General features: G+C 36.7%; 1 protein-coding gene across 2 annotated transcripts in view; it reads left to right on the forward strand.

Moving 5' to 3' along the window:
• LOC138700008 (uncharacterized) overlaps positions 1-20,573 on the forward strand; it is a 346,744-nt gene that overhangs the window by 122,502 nt on the left and 203,669 nt on the right. The gene's annotated exons all lie outside the window — the stretch shown is intronic.

Below are 20,573 nucleotides of genomic sequence, written 5' to 3' on the forward strand. Positions count from 1 at the left end.
CGCTATTGAAATTATACCTATAAATTTATAGCATTACAAACTGAACGTTAATAACAACCCAATTAAAACTTGCAGAACTAATTGAAATTATATTTCTCCGCTACGTAGCAGGATCATAAGCTAAGTAATGAAACTGGAAAATATTGGAGTGTTTAGAGAGCATCATATATAATTACACAATAGAAAGATAATATGATTGAACAATTGCAACATATTAATAGATTCCAGGATGATCAAAACAGCAGCACAGTACAAAACTACAGGACGACGGAGACCAAAGCAATGGAGAGAACAAATTTACGCAGGCAGTACGGGTCCAAGACCTAAAAAACCTTTATTATTATTATTATTATTATTATTATTATTATTTTGAGCAGTTGCGTAATTTCTGCCGTTATCGTAATTCTCTTAGTAAGCCGCACAAAATACTTTTTGTTCTAATTTAATTAGTTTTATAATACCAATTTTAAACTGTAGGGCATACTAACTTTTTACTCGGAACCTGGAAAAATGTAGTCGAATCGTGAATTGGAACTACTTACTTGGTTACAATACAGCTCCAAGGCAACCGGAAACTACTGGCCTGAGGCAAAATAGAAGAACATAAAATGGACGTGAGGAAGAACTGCTTGCTACCTGCAGGTGTTTGAACTGGGGTCCTCCTCACATTTACAAGGTCATAATGTACCATCGAGCTATCATGCTCTGTTGGTCTCATGCTTTCCAAACTGTGCAACTGTGGAAATTTGCGAACATACAAGGCTGCGGGATCAGCCTTCAACTGTTATGTATCCGGTTAGAAGTTAATGCGTTCCCTAGTTTCATTTACGTAAATCGTTCATTGAATAAATTCATTGGGCGGAAACAAGAATTTGCACATGAACAAACACAGGTCATTCTCTTGACCATTGAAACCGTCGAGTATATGTGATTTGCAAGCTCTGAGATTCTGTGAGGGTGATCTGTAAAACGTACAGTCTCCGGGAGCATAAAATTTATTTAATATCAATTTTTTGAACATAACTTACTAAGAATACTTTTATATTTTATCTCATGCAAAGGAATTCGGAGGAAAATGAGTTCTCATTTTTACAAGTGATTTGAATTTAATCGCTACGATTCACAATACAATGGAATCATGTGTATTTTAGCACTAGATTTCTAATCCTAAAGGCGTTACAGCCATTTTTCGGCCCAGTTATATATATTTTTAATTGGTTATTTTACGAAGTTTTTTCAACTGCTATGGTTATATACCATCTGAATGAGATGAAGGTGATAATGCCAGCGAAATGAGTCCAGGGTCCAAGGCCGAAAGGTACCCAGAATTTGCTCTTAATGGGTTGAGGGAAAACCACGGAATAAAACCTCAACCAGGTAACTTGTCCCAACCAGGATTTGAGCCCAAGCCCGCTCGTTTCACAGTCAGAAATGATAACCGTTACTCTACAGGGGTGAACAGTTATATTTTAATTAAGTAGCCTGTACTTGTATTTTCTGTAAAGAGCACCAGAATTTGATACAGTGCAGCTCTTTTGAAATTTATAAAGTGCAAATTGACTATGAGATATATTTTTTTCCAGAATAGGCCTACTTCTGTCTCCCTTACCGCTATCATTCCACCATTGTTCTATCACCGTCGTATCATAATCATATCGGATCCGAGTAGTCCCTGTTGTTGAAACTGAATGTAATTGTGATGTGATAGAGAAGGCCTGGTGACTTTAACTCAACCAAATTAAATAATTAATTAATTAAAACGGTTTCTCGCGTGCCAGTCAATCCAGCTCTCTTATTCATACATACATAAACACACTGACTCAAATACTTATTCAGTGACTTATATAGGCTTTATTATTCCAGTGAAATTGAATATTAATTTTATTAGAAAATTAATTTTTTAGTGCAAGCTTTCTAAAATAGTTGCTTTTCGGACTGTTATCAGTCCGAAAACTTGAACTTTATCGGCGTTTTAAACAAAATCAACGCAGTACTATCTAAATCCGTATTCGTACACAGCCTATGCAAGATCCGGATCCAGACGTCAGTGACAATCGGCATACCAACTATAACAGGGTTTTAATATGCCACATGGTTTCATTATGTTTATCAGACGGCGGTGAGAATAAGACAATTGACTGACTATGCCTTTTATACTTATCTTTATATTTACTTTTACTTTATTTTATTTCATATACGTAATTTAGAGAGCTTTTACTAAAAACTATTGTATGCACCACGTACGCAAAACCTTTAGCTTACGCCTCGTCCAAAAACAATGAATTCGTCCGCTAAAGCCTTATTTGGCGTATTTGTTACATAATTAGCTATAATGTGTGTTTTTCAAATTGTGAAATCTTTTCTGAACAAAAAATTAAAAGTAAATCGAATTTCATATAAAAATCCAAATAATATAAATAATAAATAGGCCTATATAATCCTTTTCAACAACAGCACCCAAGTTTATACTGATAATGTCCTATTTAATGAAATAAATAATTTATAATGAAACAAATGATCTGGGGTACACGTTCACCGACTCACTCCACATAACCATCTTTTTTTTTAGTACATACACACATATTTATTTATTTAAGATTAAAGAAGGGAAATTTGAGTCCAAGATAAAAGCAATACAGATTAATTACACGAATGTAGTATACTCTAGGACGGACCATCTAACGAACAAAGAAATAATAGAAGAATTAAAATTAGTACCAGTGTTGTGAAATACCAAATTATAAAATAAAATGGATGCAGCATGTGGAACGGTATTAAGTGTTCAAAATTAATCATTCAATAGAAAACAAAGCAAGAAAAATCAACGAAGAATCTACTGACAAAGTGAATAGACGAAAAGTTTTCCATTTCTAGGCAAGCTACATGATGATATTTGTCCCCCCCCCCCCCCAATATCAAGCACAAGTTTATTCACGCAGAAAATGCTTAAATAGTAAGGAAATTACAGGTTGATAAAGAAACTCGTGGAACATTTCCGCAGTGTTAATTATGCTTGTGTCAGCATCGGTGCAGTCGTTGCGTTTTCACCAGCTGTGTTCCTTTTACTCTGCATACGTGCCATAGACTTAAAGCAGGTGCCGACTGACAAGACGCTTTCTAAGGTGTTTGTCACGGTAGTAGTCATTAAACATTAGTTTAACTTCTATGATTTTTATTTGAATGGCGTATGCCAAAAGGAAATCAAACTTATCTGTATTGCTTGTAAGTTAAAGACGTTTGTGCAGTCGGGTCACGTATTTGCTGATCACCCTGTACCGGACTCGCTCACCTGGTTTCAAACCCGTTCCACTCGGCGCGTGCTACTAAGGAAGATGCACATGTAATGCCCAGCCTCTGGTCTGGTCCATTCGCGACTGAGGTACCAGAAACCTACATGCATGATCAGAGAATAAGCTGGTCATCACCTGAGAGAGAATGTGGCCATACCATCTACTTAAAATTAATGCGTAATTAAGCTCCGTGGTCCCCTGCTGTAGATCAAGTGGTAATGTCTCCAACAACAAATTTAGCGCATCTAGGTTTGTTTCCCGGGACGGAAGTGGAGAACTCTTTCTCTCCCACAGGGAAGTAGGTGTGTTTCTCTTTCCTTCATTTGTCCTGCATTGTTTCAGGCGGCGTCCTTGTGACACACTGACCACGTGACTAGAGTGTCCAGCTGCTTGTGAATATTTAGCGTTGGTTAAAATTCCGTACACATTGAATAGCATAAAATATCTGCTATCATCTCACATTCAAATTAATAACTCATAAGGGTCTGTCCACGAGAAAGTGTCCTGTTTTGGTGAAAAATAGAAGTGTGATGTTGGATCTTACTTCAATTAAAATTGAAGTCAAGGCATTGAAGTTAATATTCTTGGCACTAAAAGTGATTATATTGTCTTATTTATATAGGTTTTCATGCATATATATCAAGGTGAAATAGTATTGGAAAAATCCCTAAATAAGGTAGATATTTGCTAGATTATTGAACATAAAAGTTTTGTCGTATTGAATAATTTTTTCACGTTAATCAGTTCTTGACATCTTTAACTGTGGTTTATCAGACAGAATTTCTTATTTCGTCACCAATTATTAAGAAAAATTGTAACCTTAATTGAGATCATCTTCTTTGTCCGGATACTAACGAAATTTTATAAAAATTACAATAAAATCCTGTAGACTGCAGTCATCTCCAGGACACGTCTAAATCTGCTAGTGTTACTGTTGCTCAAGAGGTGGGAATAGCTGTCAAGGTTTTAATATCCCTCAGTGCATCACAAAATAGTTCTCTATTGTGTCCAGATACTAACACAACAACTGATCCTTGAAACCATTTTGTTACCTGCAGTGCAAGTTTCTGTTTCTGTGGTGACTTATGCATTGGTCATAGTAAATTCGCAGAATTACGTCCCTCACAAGTAAATACATACCGTGACATTCCTCACAATGTGTGTTTGCTGGTACCACGAGAACTTCGAAAATCTACAAGTTTTGGTTTCACAATATCTTTCTAGTTTGTCCACTCCATTGTTTGTGACCCAAGTGATAAGGATTGTATGAATTACAATTGTGCTGTGTGTAAATCAAAGTTTATCACTCTGAAGATTTCCTGAATGACGAAAAATGTAGCCTTCAAGTGCAGTATCGCCAGTGGAGAATGGTTGACAAGCGGTATGAAGGAATTTCTTTGGAGGAAGGATTAAATGATGCCATTGATGAATTGAAAGAGCAATTACCGTTCTTCATGACTCATATTTTAATCAAGAGCAATCACAAAGATGCTTTAAGACTATCAGGAATATGTCTTAAGTGAAAATGTTGCGATGCAAGTGGATTTCGCAGAGAATCATTCTTGCAGCTATCAAGACGAGAATACAATCTGCACATTGGTCGAACCCCCAAATAGCGCTGTTTACTGCTATGGTATGGTATGGAAAAGATACATGGAACAGTTATGTAGTAGTTTCTGACAACATATCACATGATAGATATTGTGTTGACACGTTTCTGCAAGTTATATTGAGCAACCATGGCGAAAAGAATCCTCTTTTCTAATATCTGAGTGTACATATTATCAGATGGAGCTGCATCGCAGTTCAAACATAAATACAATTTTGCCAATATTACTCCTTTGAAAGATGATTTCAATCTGAAAAGTCTCAAATGGACATTTTTTTCATCATCTCACGGGAAAGGTGCTATAGATGGTATTAGAGTAGTGGCAAAGCTCCATGTTTGGAACAACGTACGCTCGCAGAAAACATTGGTTCGTAATGCTACTTCCATGAATTCTGCAAAAATCTCACTATTTCTACTATTTCTGTGTCATTAACTAAAACTGATTCTTGTAAGACGAACCTTGATCAAAAGTAGGAAACCATAATTACAGTTAAAGGCGCACAAAAAATTCACCAGGTGACTGCTCTTTCCCCTTATGTTATTGGCTTTAAATATCATTTAGTGGACTCAGAAACTAATCTGAAGGTTGTAAATATGAGAATCTTAAAATATTGAAAGGAATAAGGGAAAAACAGAATGTATCAGTTCAAGTTTTGTCACATTGATTTAAATTCAAAATTGTTTATAACTATTTTGGTTAATTATTGTCTTTCTTGCACATAATAAATTTTCTGTAATTCCAAAGGCTGATTTAAAGATTTACTAAAGTTTAGTGTCAACACGAACATTATTTACTGCATTTGCTTTCGGGTATTAATATTTGTCCTGATACTAACGTCCAGATACTAACAAGCGGAACTTTGTAGCTATTAATATTTCACAATAAAGCAGTTATTGGAAGATAAAATAAATATGCTTAATTATAAATCAGATGTTGTATAAGTGTTCCCTGATAATGAAAACATTAATAAATAATTACAATGAGGAGAGATTTCACCGTAATTTATGTACCACTTTATCTTACCAAGTTTCTTGTCCAGATACTAATGGAAGATACATGTGTGTTTTATTCAATATACAAGTGGGAAAATCTTAATGAAAGAACTAAAAATACAAGATGGATAAATAGTTAACAGATTCATAAAAGAAACATTGTAGTTTAATTTATATACTGCATGTGATATCAAGTTTTGTAATTGAAATATCTGAGAAATGTCCTGATACTAACGCTGGACAGACCCATAAATCCTAATGTACTGAGATCCTGGAAAAGGAAAGAACAAAATTACGTTTATTTACGACTTACGCCAATTGAAGGGTTCAGAACCATAGTGGGCCAAGCGCCATTTACTAAAACCGTAGAAAACAAGGGTTAAAATGAAGTTATTACCATAATTCAATGGAAACATGTAGCAAGTAACATAAAGTATACTCATTAAAACTAAATGGTATGTTAATCTTCATTAAACTATGGTATTCACTTAACTTTAATCCTTGCTTTCTCCGTTTTTAATAAATGGCGCTTGGCCCACTATGGCTGAACCCTTCAATTTTAACTGAACAGATTTTAACGAATATACATTAGAGCGTCTACTTCCATGTTGCAGATTAATTTTGAAATCCCGGCCATACCAAATAAATTTTCTGACGGTCAAAGACGGTGTTGAGTTATGTTTTCTCAGAATAGCTCATTTCTCCTGACGTAATCCTAACAGTTCCAAATTATCATCTCATTGTCAGTACTCCAAAATAACCTGCTCATCTTCGGCAGCAGTTACTGTGACTACAGGCACATGATAAAGACCTCATATCAGACTACCTACGTGAAGAACATGAATAGGCTAATTTCTTCTGCACTTCACTTTTTAACTGACCACGGACTTAGTTTTGATTAATATTGCATCTTTTCAAAGTTCGAATAAATAAATACATAAATCAAATCATTAGGTTAACAAAGGTGTGGACAGTAGGAATTTATTACTGGAGGTTGGTAATAAGAGGTTATAGTAAATAGTGACGTGAAAAAGATCTAGTTTTCTTTTAGACATTAATATGCCAGAAATCACTTCTTCATCCAGCTAACTATAATAATTCATGCATTCATAGTTTTCTGCCCAAGGCCAGGTTCTTCAATGCAAACTCAGAATTCTCACTATTTTCTGCTTTGCATCTAGGTTATTACTGTCCAAAAACAGAGTTTGATAATACATCTACTTTCCTCAGAAATAAACCATTAAATTTTGCAAGTCCTTTTGCTTTATTCTTTCAATGGCAATGTTGAATTGTACTTTAGTTGACTGGGGAATGATGCATCTGTGTTGGGTTTCTGGAAGTTTAATCGATTCTATATTGTGCCTTTCATAGTCTTAGTTACATGGATTTCATACATTTTTGTGAGATTCTGAATATCGTATCACTTTATTCAGCTGGTTGAGCGATAGTGTTGCCACCTACCGGGAAATTAAGCTTGTAATGCAAAAAAAAAAACTCTTATTTCATGGAGTAAGTGGAGTTATGACTTCCACGAATTTTAAAACAACCCCCAGAATGCAGATGATTGTCGACATTAGTGTATTCTTGCCTTCCCCGCATACGGGACAAACTAAAAAGCACCACCAAGCCCATAACTCAATTTTGTAAAAAAATTGGAGTTAGTGGGTTTTTGATCTCCCTGTCTCAAATAAAGGTCCATATTTCCTAAATTCTCATGTTTCGGATTGGCATTATAAAATAAAGGTAACAAATTACTTTATAGAGTTTTATAATGTTCCTTTTCTTCAATATATTTTATGTACTTGTATTTTATTCATACCTACTGTACGTATATAAATTCCAGTAAGACTGAAATAACCGTGATGGTGTTTAGAAAATAATTTAAGAAAATATACGTTCAAACGAGTCGCAAAAGGCTGTAGCTATAAAAACTTCCAAAAGATAGAAGCTAGTTGACCTTGGAAACATGACCATATTCCACAGGGACTCGACGGACAGCGTTTGGTTCTTGATTCTCGACATCCAGACTGTAGGCATAACGGGTTGACAGTGTTACAGTAGACAAGCGAGTAGGTTAATGAGACAGTTTTACTATTATCAAGTAAAGTACTTAAGTTTGTTCAAGATTTGTGACTTCTATCTGGGTTAATTACATAAAATGAGTCTAAAGAGAGCCATGCTACCACTCAACGTACTGTGAAGAAGTGACGTTATTCAGGGACAACAAATATCATATCATATAATAAAACTATCATCATCATAATCACCATTACGACATTTACAAGTCCACACCTGTGGAGTAACGGCTAGCGCGTCTGGCCGCGAAACTAGGTGGCCCGGGTTCGATTCCTGGTTGGGGCAAGTTACCTGGTTGAGGTTTTTTTCCGGGGGTTTTCCTCACCCCAATATGAGCAAATGCTGAGTAACTTCCGCTGCTGGACCATGGACTCATTTCACCGGCATTATCACCTTCATCTCATTCAGACGCTAAGTAACCAAAGATGTTGATAAAGATAAAGCGTCGTAAAATAAAGCACGTCATTTATTTCCAGAAAATATGAAGAATTCTACGGGCTGTCATTCTAATAAAATGTATTTATTTGTTCCTATTGTCCCTCGCCTTGGCGTCGTGGTCTAAGGCATCCTGCCTAGGACTCGCGTTACGGAATGCGCGCTGGTTCTTGTCCTCATGGGGGAAGAAATTTTCTCATGAAATTTCGGCCAGTGTATGGGACCGGTGCCCACCCAACATCGTGATGCACTTGAGGAGCTACGATAGGTAGCGAAAATCCGGTTTCGCAAACCAGCTATAACGGCTGGGGGGATCATCGTCTTAACCACACGATACCTCCATTCTGGTTGGATGATCGTCCACCTCTGCTTCGGCATGTGGACGTGAGGCCAGCAGCCGGCTGGTCGGTCTTGGCCCTTCATGGGCTCTAGCGGCATGGATTTACTTTACTATTTATTCCTATTTATTTTTGTTATATACTCTTCTGGCGTGACAGCCTAACCTCCCGCTAGCGTCTCCATAGTCTGTATTAAGAGAACTTTTTTTTTTAATTCCTGGTGGATCTTAGTATTTCATACCTCGTATATTTACTTAATTGCTGCTGTATTAAGTATAGGGGTAGTAATGCGGTGCTACAAAACATCTACGTCAAGAGTTTCCGTTTTAAACCACTCTAATATCCATGCCATCTGTGTACAGCTTCATCTCTGTCCAGATTTATGTGTAAATCAATTTTATACCTGAAGCGTAGGTGGAATATAGTAATACTTTCATTTCATGAACAGCATTGTAACATTTTAAAACTTTTGGTCAAAATTACACAGTATTATTAATGCATTAATTCATCTTCAACATTCTTTGTACGAAGGAGAATTACTACTGTGCCTAGTCTTTCCCCTGTTATTTAATTTAACGAGTCTTAAGTATTGTCTAATAAACTTTCTCGTATTTCTTTCCTATGGCTAATTTTTCTTTTCTTTATGCACGCTTCAGAAAAATAATATAACATTTTCTTATAGTCATGCCACTAATGAGTCGATAATATTGGCCCGTTAATTGACAGACTTTCTGATGAGATGAAAACATGAAAGGAGCCTAACGCCTAGACTTAAAGCATATCTATAATAACTCGACTTAGTCAAAATCAGAGAGCAAGGTGTCAAGGACTGGTACAAATACAGTAATGCGTATAATAGAGACCTTGGTACTGCAATAACACAGAAGATTGTCGTGATACAATGGGCCGTGGACAACGAGATAAGAGCTGCGATGTTGTTCGTGACCACCTCATACGTACTTATTTCTTATAATTACACATCCGTCCACTTTTCCACAACGAATGTGCTGCTGGTTTCGCTATGTTGAAGTTATGCGTTTTTCGTCTCTGTAACAATTTCCTTGAGCTGTCTAAGCCTGTAAGCATAATACAGTACTAAATTTCTCTAAGGACGCCCTACAGCTTTCAGTCCAATCTGTCTGTAGTAGTTACATTGTCTCAATTATTGTGAAATAAATTGATTTCAAGCAGTATGAATTTTATTTTGTTCGCTCGTGTGGCGCCACATTTGGAATCTGAGGTCTTGACGCCAAATGTCGCAAAGATATCGTGCCAGAAGTTTCATGATTTATTTTAATTAGATAGCAGAAATTGTGCTCCAAAGTAGGCCTACAGTGCCGAAATCGCCAAGTACAATAAAACTCCGATAAGACGCTGTTCAAGGGACCTTGTGTAAACCGCGTATTAGGCGGGTATATTAATTTTTACTTATAAACAGGATCCATTAGTATTTTTCTTTATTGAAATACATTATTCATGAAAGATAATACAGTATTACTGCATTATGTAATTACTGTACTGTATGTCAAAAACATTTACAATATCACATCCTGCGCTTACATCCTCCCGACGTCGCAGCTGCAGTGATTGAGTCGCGATTTTTTATTATCGTCCTTAATGTCGATGATGGGATTTCTAATGATTCAGAGAGTTGTTTCTAATTAAGAGTACTGTTTTCATCGTACTTTCATAAGATTTCCAAATTTCCCGACATAGAAAGCGCTTTCCGTTTATAACACTCTTTGTAATCACACTCACCAACACTTCAGTACACTAAAGGACAACAAAATGACCAGCAAAATTTTTCAGAATTTTATTACGGCCAAGTTAGGAATGTTGTTAGAGAGAGAGGGGTTTAGCAAGAGGGTGGGGTATTGTAACTGTATGTAGGCTTTAAGCGCGCAGGTAGAGTCGAATAAGCGAGCGTAACAAGAGGGTGGGGTATTGCACAGTATGAAGATTAAGTGCGCAGGTATAGGGCCGAATACCAGTATTTTTCAGGTTAATGGCACCCGTGAGTTCAATGGCCAGAATGTTCTATTGCTGAAAAATACATAGAAAATATTCCACAAAAAATAGCGTATTATGCGGGACTAGAGCGCAACAAAAGGGGTATTTTATAAAGGCGTTATATATTATATGTGCAGGGACCAGACAAAAAAAAAGCGTATTACACGGGATAGCGTAATAAGCGGACGCGTCTTATCGAGGTTTTACTTGTTATTCCCACGCTATGTGACAATGTGTCATTGAATCTCATATGGCACGTACGGTAGCGAACGTGTTAAACATGACTTTCTTTTCTGTTTACTTTATATCGGAGTTTATACATTTTTACTTGGTCCAACTTCGATCCCCGATTTCACAGCTCCGACAGGATGTCTTCACTAACTTTGCCGAGAACTTAATTTAGATCGGCTTTATTTGTAACCGCGCACTTTGATTGCTTTAGAATTGCCATATTTTTACATAAATTATATTGAATTGGAATATAAGGACTGACAGTCGGTATTAAGATCACTTTCTTCTACGAGTTGTTCGATGACAGAAAAAAAAAGAGAGTATTCCAGTAGATTGTTACCACTTTCTCATGTAGTAATTTTAATAGGCACCTCGTTCTGGTAGCTCTTCCGAGTATAAAGCTGTTATGGAGTTAATGAAGAAGCGGTCAATGTCCGTTGCCAGCTTGTCATCATGCTTCCACGGAATACGAGCTTTCAAAGAATTCAGATCTTCTAGTTCCACAAAGGAATTTTGATGGACGAATATTATAAACTCTACGTGACTCAAGTCTTATAGTTCGTAACACTGAATCTCCATGTATTCAGTTAATAATTTAAGTACTTAATACAGATTAATTTTAAACTTCATATATTCGGTTGGTGTCGTTACAACATTCTGGCCACATGATCAACTATTAAGTGAAGACTGAACGGACCTTGTGAACACAGACTTTGAATAGTTCATGATGACGATTATGATGATGATGATGATGATGATGATGATGGTAATGGCAACAGCCATGATATCGATGACAGGATGTTGCTAAAGGCGGTAAAACGAAGACTACATAGATTTTCGAAAGACCAAAATAATCTTCAGAATATATTCTATATTCATTCATCAATTCATTCATTTAGTGTTCTGCCCAAGATTAATTCTTTCACTGCAAACCCAGCTTTCTCCAATCTTTCTTATTTTTCTGTCTTCCTCTTTGTTTCCACATATGATCCATATATCTTAATATCGTCTATCATCTGATATCTTCTTATAACCCGAACTCTTCTCCCGTTCACCATTACTTCCAGTGTATCCTTCAGTAGGCAGTTTCTTCTCAGCCAGTGACCCAACCAATTACTTTTCCTCTTCCTGATCATTTTCAGCATCATTCTTTCTTCACCTACTCTTTCCAACACAGCTTAATTTCTTATTCTGTCTGTCCACTTCACACGTTCCATCCCTCTTCATATCAACATTGCAAATACTTCTATTCGCTTCACTTCACTTCCTCGTAATGTTCATGTTTATTACGCTAAATTGGTAAAAATTCCTACTGCAATATTGTAAATGACCTAACCAAAATTGTTGCTAATTCGAAATAAATTAACAAAATGTGAAGAAGAAACAGGCTAACCATGAAGTAAAGATGATGATGATGATGATGATATGAATTAGATATGTTATTTGTTCTTTAGTCAACTGTCCGAAGACAGGTTTGGTGACACCAATAAGACATCACTCATGAGACAACTAAGCCGGGAGATAATCCTGATGGTGTTCTGTCATGCTTTTCCCCTCTTCTTTATGTGGTAACTATTAGGTTACATCCATTTTCGACTTTTCGTATTAAAATACTCCAGAGTTCCTTCAGTGGAACGGCGAAACTCGGAGTGGGACAAGTGGCAAACAGGCTTGGAGCTCACATATTCAGTTTTTCTCAGCCCAAAACTCCCTTGAAAGGACGCGTTTTCGCGTACCTTTAAATGTTTCTCTTCCAATTTCCCTTTCATTCGTTCATTCATTGACGTTTAAAAATAGCCATGCTTCAGTATCATTTGAGTTGTGATACAATGTTTATAAATTTTGCTTTAGGGCCTACAGTCGTTCATGAGCTGGTGGAGTGGTCTAGACAATCAATTTGTTACGTAGGCAGTCCGAGTTCGAGTCTCTGTCAAGTATTGTATTTTTCATTGAAAAATCTATAGTTATACATGTAGACGAGTTCATAGTAGGAGTGTTTCTCAGTGTTCTTAGGTTTCTCCATGTTAAACATCAACATCATTCGGTCCGATCTTTGTTTCGTTATCATTTCATAGCAGTCTTCAATCGCCGGCTGGGAGTGTCCGAAGGAGGCTGTTCTTGGGATAAGCGGGTTTGTCTTTTTTGGAAACTGGATACTCAGCGAATCTTGGCGTACTCAGCTGATGTGGGTTGGGAATGCGCCAGTTTAGGTGCACAATAGAGCCTAGTGCAAATGTCATAGGAACAAGAACAGGCGTAACGCTATTTGCTATATTACGTGGGCTGCCAGATGAATACAAAAATTGTTTGTTTATTTCTTGTTATTTCCTTAACTCGATACATAGCAGACAGAGTTTCAGTCCATATGGCAACGCTCACTATAGATGTGGCTTGAAAGTTACGTTATGGCCGGCCTTTACGAGGAAATAAAAAAAAAAGAGAGATTGACCCTTACATGTTTCTGTAACACAGATCTGATGAAAACAGATACACATAACTTCCATGAGTGTGAGGGCTATTCTCCGTTGCTCAATCGTTACATTTGAGTGAGGGTCATCAAACTTACCAAACAACAAGCACGTTGGGTTTACGTTGTGAAGAATTAAAGGAATAGAGAATTGCAGTCGCGAGACTATTAACATTAATGAGCCGGGTTCCTTACGAAACGTGAGCATTGTTCTTCATGCGGCCGGTGCCCTGATAATCGAAATGGTTTCTAAATGATTTTATTGCCTACACGAACGGATTGCGAAAACTATGGAACATGGTTCTGTATCGTTTATGAAGGAATGTAAGATGCTGGATATTTTTCAGTGTGTATTTTACTGAGTCCAGCGCCGTGGTACATCTATTATCAGGCAGTACATCTCACTTGACGATATGTGTCAGAGGAAGAACAATTGTTTGTATACATCTGAAGTCTGATTAGTTTAATATGTAGTTAATCGGCGATGTATGCAATGGAGGGGGAAAGGAACTGGCCACCCTACTCCATTATCTCCTGGCCTAGTTGCCTCATAAGTGGTGCTTGTTGGTATCACTTGTGAGGTTCAGACCTGTCTTCGGACAGATGACTAAACAACAACATACCGTACATAAAAAATCATTTCATTTAGTGTTCTGGCCAAGGGCAGGTCTTTCACTGCAAACCCAGCTTTTTCCAGTCTTTCATATTTTCTGCCTTCCTATTTGTTTCCTCATATAATCCATATATTTTAATTTCGTCTATTACCTGATATCTTTTTCTACCTCGAACTCTTCTCCCGTTAACCACTCCTTCCAGTGCATCTTTCAGTAGACTGTTTCTTTTTAGTCAGTGACACAATCAATTTCTTTTCCTCTTCCTGATCAGTTTCAGTATCATTCTTTCTTCACCCACTATTTCCAACACAGCTTCATTTCTTACTCTGTCCACTTCACACGTTCCATTCTCCTCCATATCCACAAATCAAATGTTCTATTCGTTTCTCATAACTTCGTCGTAATGTCCATGTTTCTGCCCCATGCAATGACACACTTCATAAAAAACACTTCACTAGTCTCTTCCTTAGTTCTTTCTCCAGAGGTCCGCAGAAGATGCTCTTTTTTCTATTAAAAGCTTCCTTGGGATAAAGTACTATAGGTGAAATTAGTTTTATGAGTTTTATTGCATTTAATACAATGTCAATTAACTAGAATTTGAACGTGGAAGAGCACTTTGCATACCATCTGCAATCTTATGAAACAGTTTCTAATTCATCGACTCAGTCCTGACCTGAAACAGCGCTCATCGTTAGATTCTGCTGTCGAGGTTACTCAGTCGTGCACTTCTAGATGTGGGAAATATCATGTACGTGACTGGCAGTCACCATGAAAAGACTCGAGAAAGCTCGATGCTCCATGTAGGTGTATGTTCATGGGATTCTCTACTGCCAATGAATGAAGAATGAAGGCTGTCACATCAGGGATGACCATACTTAGTCAGCGCAAAACATTTCCTTCGGAAGAAAAAAGCTGGGGGATCTCATTTAGCAGAGAGAGTTCTGAAAGGAACAGAAGTGAAGATCAAAATATTAATCTTCGTATAACTTTTAGAGTGTTTTCGAGATCCACTCAGTCCCCTATAAAACTGAGTAGCGGATGATAAAAAAGCGGCCGAAGCGTGGTAGAGGTAGAGATGCTTATCGGCCGGGATATGGAACATCCCTAAGCACTTCAGTCCAAGTAAGCTTTTTGTATACCCGTTATGGAATGAGTTACGTGTCAATTATGTTGCTTGATAAAGCCAGCGCCAACATTCGCCACACCAAGCTTTTTTGTCCTTCTATAAAATCTGTATACCACACCTCTGGAAATCGTGTCTTGTGTTTGGAAACGGGGATGAAAACAAAAGGTGAAACTTGGACAGTGTTAGTGGAATGACAAGGGAAGAAACGGGAGAAACCTGAGAAAAAACCCTCACAACCTTGGATTTTTGGCCAGAAATATAACTGCACCGTTGCCTGTAGGCTGTCGTCGTAAATCAGTGTTCTGCCAATTGAGTTACCAAGGCAGGTGCCAGAGTATAGTACAGAACATACCATCTTCTAGTACCGTAGTTAAGAAAGCATGGCAGCTTTACCTCTTTGCCTCTACTGATCCTCAATAGTTTGTATGCGGTAACCTTCATATTTACATTTTATATAAGAACGTCACTAAATTGGAAAGCTAGGGGCAGAATTTACTGGCAGTTAATCGTTCATTTCAGAATTAAATTGTGTGTGTGTCATCATCTTTGTTTTCCTCATGATACTATAACGATAATGAATTCCTTCTTCCGTGTGCCACACTACAGAAATAGAGTTCATATCGAAAGGCCAGCGGAGACTGTAAGATCAGAGTTATAATTTCAGGGAAAACTAAAGATTGTATTTCACTTTTCTGGTATTGAACTCATAGGCTACCTACAACCGAACAGCAAGGGCATACACTTTTCACATCGGATCATTGACGCGGATTGGAATAGGCCTATCACAAAAGAATATGTGATGAAAAAACGTTATGAGTATAGTTTTTTTTTCTCTGTAACACTTTTCATATAATTTTTATTTCAGATCACCTATCCAAGAAAAAACACAAAATCTCTGCACAGAAGTGTGGAATACTTCCCACGGGACAGTTAGATAACGACAGCCCCTATATTTGGCGTGATTGCCTTTATTATGCTGAACAGTTGGCAGATAAATTTTAGAGTCATTGGTTCTCCCACTCACAGATTAACGTTAATTGCACTCATTTCACTTTCATCTCATTTACATGAAGTTATTGATTGATGAAGTGCCTTTTTCCACGTCTTACCACTTGCTTTAAGATACAGGAAAGCAGAAATTACATTTATTTGCTAATTTTTCACACCATCACCATCATCGTCGTCGTCGTCGCCATCATCATCATCATCATCATCATCATCATCATCATCATCATCATCAGCACCACCATAATTAACTACCTCGGATTAAACCAAGTGCTCTGGCCTTGGAAGATAACGAAATGCTATTTGGAAATCTGTATTTTTCCATGCACTGTAGATTACTTTCTAATTTTGTTGTTATTCTTTAATTCCGTTAACTGCTCAAGAACCGGAAGCTTGTTCCTTATGTTAATTTTTATTTTATGATATGATCTGGTAAAACCAGATAATGGTTTCAGAAAACATGTGTGACACTTGAAGTTTTTGAGAATTTCTTCTGCTTAAAATTCACATTTCACTTCCATGTCGAAGGGTAGTTTTTATATAATAATTATCATGTAACTAATATTTAATTGACTTTTGCTTGTTTCTTACAACATATTCTAATAACCTCACCCGTCTTATATGTAATGTGAGTTCTAATTTTTGTAACCTGGAAATGTGTTTTACATTCAATAGGAGAATATTGCGAAGAACTTCTAGCCCCTCCTGTGACAATGGCGACAGGAGATATACTCGTAATTTAGACTTACATGAAGAAAGTAACCTAATGACACCGCTTTCAAAAACTACAGTGGACTGACCGTGTAAACGGATTAAATATATCCCCGAGAAAGTGATGTACAATAGACTGAAGAAAAAAGGCCAGTGGAACGCTGGATTGATGATACTGTATTAAAACGATGCTGCACCTTCACTTTGAAAAAAACAGTGAATATCTGCAGAAAATTATAGAGGGAAATGCAGGCACTTGATAACAATAGAGAGCCATCGGTTTAGCTCAGTCGGCTAAGGCAATTGCCTACCGATCCGGACTTGCATCCGGGCGCGGGTTCGATCCCTGCTTGGGCTGATTACCTGATTGGGTTTTTTCCGAGGTTTTCCTCATAAGTACATAAGTAAGGCGATTGTCAGATAATCTATGGCGAATTCTCGGCCTCATCTCGCCAAAATACTATCTCGATATCACAAATCCCATCGACGCTAAATAACCTAGTAGTTGATACAGCATCGTTAAATAAAATTTAAACAATTACAATAGAGGCTAAGACGAACTTAGATCTATTTCGCCATAAATAGAAAAATAACATTTTTTTCCCAAATATGTGATGTCAGGCATTTCCGGAATTATTAATCCGTATGTTACAAACTCGTTTATATTTTTATACATATTGTTATTTTTCTTTTCGCTCTTCAGTTTTTCCATGTTCCATTTCGTCACTTGTCTTCCTCTTATCTTCTTCAGACAAATATTTACTTCGCCTATCAGCAGGACATGATCTGAATTAATATCCGCTCCTGGTAGAGTCTTTGCATTTTTAAACAATTTCGGAATCTTTCCTGTACCAGTATATGTATAGTCTATCTGATATCTCCTTTCATCCTTTGGGCATGTCTATGTGTATCTTGGTATATGTTATTGGAATAATGTATTTCCAACAATCATTGCATTTCTTTTACAAAAATTCACCAAATCTTCCCCTCGATCATTTATTTTTCCAATCCATATTTTCCAACTGTTCTTCCATCTTGTCCTTCTCCTACAACTGCGTTCCAGTCGCCCATTAGGATTACGCATGTTCCTTTCTTCTCCTTCTCAACTATCTCATAGCTTTCTTCCACTTCCTCGCCTGCTAATCCACTGTGTGGCATATAAACTTGCACTAGCACAAAGTTCGTTTTCTTCCCTTGTAATCTCACCATTATCATCCGATCATTTACATAACGCACTGATATCACTTTATCTTTCACACGTGGTCCCAGTAATGTGAACTTAATTTATAAAAATATTTTAAGGGATGGATTTTCCAATTTTTTCGATTAACCGTTCAGTCCGCCCCTTCATTACCACGGATAATAGAGGTTCTACTGTATTTATTTCGGTATAAAAATAATTGTGGCTATGGATAATCTTTACAACCAGAACGTGACAACACAGCTTGACATTACAAGTATTGATATGTGCAAAAAGAGGTATATTCAATATAAAGACTGCCGCCAGGGTACTAATTCAACGATTTTACTATAAATTCGGAAGTGCCACAAAAATAACTTTGGAGACTCGCGAGTTAAAGACCACTGACCTAGGAGGGCACGATCTTAGTCCACACGTATAAGTGTAGCATGTTCATACCATAATAACAATAATAATACATTAATATTATATATATTTTTTATTGTATTCTCATGCAGTTAAGATAATTCAAACATCTTTATGAAGAGATGTATTTAGAAAAAAAGAAGCAACGTTCCAGCCCAGCTGGCTATAATCATATTCACGTTTCCACTAGCTTATGAACAAAATACTGCCCGCATGTCAGTGCCGTCAAGGCTGCCGGATTATCCAGTACGTGACTTACAAATACTCACAGATCTCTCTGTTTAATGAAGTAGTCCGTCACTCATATCCATCGCCTTGGCATTCCTGAGAAGGATACAGGAGGAGTTACCTTTGCCTTGAGTTAACAGTATCACTTAATACCGTTCGACATTAGATCACAGCCGCTAATGCGGACGTAATAAACACTACAGGATGTGCCATAACTTGATGAGTGTACGCCACTTCAAAACCACTGAAATACTGGGATTTCTACAAACAACATATGGGAGGGGGGGGGGAATGTTACCGATCATCCATCTTAATGTTGAGTGCTGGATTCACTTTCGATGTAACTGCTGTTTGATTCTTAGTCTGAATAGATGTGTGTGATGTTCTCTAACTTCTTCAGGCAGTATTACAAATAAGGATAGTATTTCTCTACCAAGTACTGCTGATTTTCAACTGAAACTAAGAAACTTCCTTGCAACATGACATGTCTACAAAATGACTACTTTTACATTTCAGATACAACACATATTGTTAAAGGTAATACCGACTGTTGTGTTTTAACTAATTCTGGTATTACTTCTGTTGTAGATAAAACGACTTAAACCACTGTAGTTTCTGTTTCGAGTTATTTTCGTTTTCATCTTCCAATACATAACATTATAAAATGTCTATACATTCTGTTTTCTTACAGCTAGCACTGAAAGATAAAGCAACATTTGTGGTATATTTTGCTCTTGGACATGAACATATTCTATTATTATTATTATTATTATTATTATTATTATTACTATTACTATTACTATTAGGAGCTTAAGAAAATATTTGGGGCTAAGAGGAATGAAGTTACAGGAGAATGGAGAAAGTTACACAACGTAGAACTGCACGCATTGTATTCTTCACTTGACAGAATCAGGAATATTAAATCCAGACGAAAAAGGCTTTGGGGAGGCCGAGACGTAGAAAGGAGAATAATATAAAAATGGATTTGAGGGTGGTGGGATATGATACGGAATACTGCTTCGAAGCTGGTACCTGGTTCTAATGAAGTGCACTGGTAGCAACATAAAACATGGGGGAATGAGATAGTTGCTCTGCCAGCCATAATAAATTCACTTCAATTAAATTCCCCAATGTAAAAAAAAAAATGGGATATGATGGTAGAGATTAGATTAATTTTTCTCAGGATAGGGACCGATGGCGAGCTTATGTGAGGGCGGCAATGAACCTGCGGGTTCCTTAAAAGGCATTTGTTAGTTATTATTATTATTATTATTATTATTATTATTATTATTATTATTATTATTATTATTATTATTATTATTAGTCTATTATTAATAAGTCTTAGAAGCCATTGAGGCTTATTTTTGCACATATTAATCCACAAGTTTAGCAAGCTCTAGCTTTCACAAATAATGGGGAATCTCAGATCATATAATCAGAAAGAAACAGTTCCATAGTTTGAGATAATGCAAGATAAACAAATGACCAGGGACATATCTATTTTCTAAGAAACGAAATTATATCTGCAGTTTCGTACCGCAAGCGTAATCTGGATACGCTGAATCTTCATGCTTGGGACATTCTGTAATGCAACAAGATTAGCTGACGCTTTTTATTTATTTATTTATTTATTTATTTATTTTTCTTTATTGTGCTAAAACAGCATGTTCCATTGCATACAAGATATGCAATAGGCTACTACATGCTATGTTTATATTATTTATTTATTTATTTATTTTTTACTCCCACAGTGACTATATCCGTCTATAATTAAAATAAGAAACAATTAAGAACATCTCTCTATTGTAGAAGACTTATTAATAATAACAAAACT

This window comes from Periplaneta americana, chromosome 5, assembly GCF_040183065.1.
Source record: "Periplaneta americana isolate PAMFEO1 chromosome 5, P.americana_PAMFEO1_priV1, whole genome shotgun sequence".
NCBI lineage: Eukaryota > Metazoa > Arthropoda > Insecta > Blattodea > Blattidae > Periplaneta > Periplaneta americana.